The sequence below is a fragment of the Cibotium barometz genome, chromosome 59 (assembly GCF_041138505.1).
Source record: "Cibotium barometz isolate CiBa-2024 chromosome 59, ASM4113850v1, whole genome shotgun sequence".
NCBI classification, from domain to species: Eukaryota; Viridiplantae; Streptophyta; class Polypodiopsida; order Cyatheales; family Cibotiaceae; genus Cibotium; species Cibotium barometz.
The window spans coordinates 34,826,180-34,828,355 of NC_141104.1; the positions used below are offsets into that span (position 1 = coordinate 34,826,180).

At 46.1% G+C, this 2,176-nt stretch overlaps 1 pseudogene; it reads left to right on the top strand.

Moving 5' to 3' along the window:
• The first annotated feature begins 221 nt into the window (after positions 1–221).
• Positions 222–1,578, top strand: LOC147605754 (uncharacterized; annotated as a pseudogene).
• The last annotated feature ends 598 nt before the right edge of the window (positions 1,579–2,176 follow it).

Consider the following 2,176-nt stretch of genomic DNA (forward strand, 5'->3'; position numbering starts at 1 on the left):
TTTCCAAGTCTGGTGCACGAAACCATGCCAATGCTATCTTCGACAAGTACTTTGTTGACCTCGATGTGTCATCACAGTCTAGCGTGCTAGATGCATTGCTATGGCACTCGTGCATGGCACAGTGTACCGCCACTTCCGCAATTTGCAGGCCACATTCAAGGAGGGCCGGTGTTGGTGTGCTACGGAGCTTGAGGCAGTCCTACAACACAATGAAGCGTAAGATGCATCCAGATGGATTGGTTGTATTACGTGCCCTTACATCGTTTGTTTCCAGCAGTGTCTTGCCAAGTATGCATCGTGCCACTTCTCGCATACTTGAGATTCGTCACCCAGCACTTCATGCAGGGTTTGTGAGGAGACAGAGCTTGGACAGTGGGATTGAGGGTGCTCTATGGGCTAGTAGTGGATGTGCACCTAGATGCAGTCGTTTATTGGACCCTGAGATGAGGGCGATGAAAGAGAGGTTTTGGGAGAAGCATTGTCGTGCATCACCAGAGTACAAGAATGCATTGCGACACAGGGTTTGTCGTGGGGAGCACATAGAGCATGGGGCTTGCTTTCTTGAGATGACACAAACAGAGTTGTACTTTGAGTTTAGGTCTGCACACCCTAATATCCCCACCATTAGCCCCAGCATTCCTTTGAGGCTTGCAAGCCTTGGTTTGTGTGTTACTCGAGGCAGTATGACACATGTCTTTGTAGATACCACATTGGATTTCAGCTTTTGTATGATGTCTTTCGTGGCTTATCTAGCCATCAAGGGGTGGTGCCTTATAGCCCGAGGGACTTTGTTCACTCGCTATTATGCCCGCGGGCGGAGGATGCCATCTACCATCGTATGGCTTGTGCCATGGGGACTTGTACCTCATGCGACAGCTTGGCCATGCTTCACTTGTGCGAGGAGGATTCCTCGATTTTGCTGAGAGGTAGTGACATGGAGCTAGTATGAGTATGTCACACATGGAGCTAGTCTGAGTATGTCACACATGGGCAGTCTAGGAGATTACAGCTAGTGGAGCACCATTCAGCACGTGGTGGCGAGTTCATGAGCAAATTTATTGATTTCGTCTATGCCTACATACATCATGCTCATGGTTCCAAGTGGCAGGACCGTCAGTTTTTTGCCAGCCTACAGCAGTTTCCTATTGGTGTAGTTGTCTTTGTGGTTGACTTCATGGAGAATTACACATTTTCTCCACAACAAAAGATCCAGGCAGAGTACTACTTTTCTAAGTAGGTATTGCATGAGACATTGCCTCATTTTCGATTTAAGTTCTTCAAGATATTTTATATTATGAATCTAACAATACCCATTCTTGTGTGTTTGAATAGGTGGCCATCATGGTGCATATTAGTTATAGGCATGCAGAGGCGGCAATAGATGGCATAGCGAGCCTAGAGGAGCGAGTCATCATTATAGAGTATCACTTTTACATTAGTGATGATCGCTCTCATAGCACCCAATTTGTGTAGCATTGCTTCCATCGTCATGACTTTTTGAGAGAGCATGGAGCCACATGGACATGGCAGTGGATATGGTCTAATGGATGTGGGGCACAGTTCAAGAGTGCTCGTTAGTTTTATTGGCTATATTCTTGGCATCACATGACAGGCTTCCAGGTGATTTGGAGCTTCTTCAAGACATGGCATGGAAAGGGGGAGCGCGATGGTGCAGGTACGTGTGTCAAACGTGCCCTGAGACATCACTAGCTCTGCCACCATGACAGTGAGCGCTGTCGAGATACACAACATGTAGTGGATTGGTGCATTGCGCATTTGACCACTAGTGCTGCCTCTTCGTTCCCTCAGTGAGATGCTAGGATTGTCAAGATGTTCTTTTGGTGTGTTGACAGTACTGTCCTTGATTTTGCTTCTCCACATTGTGCGACAGTTTGTAGGCACACATAGGCTACACTCCATTAGGAGCACATCCTATGATGATCCCACCATCTTCACACAACGGCCCAATGATATCCAAGTATCTATTGTCACAAGGTTATGGCTTGCTCGAGGATTAATTAACGCGCATTTGTGCTTAACCTTATTTTTTACAGGGAAATCTAACCATACCATGATAGAATCCTCAAGCAAAACCATGGAAGTTTCAGTTTTTGTTTTAGCTTCAGTTCTCGTTTCAATTTCATATTCCCATTCACTTTTATCCTCTTCTTAGCTC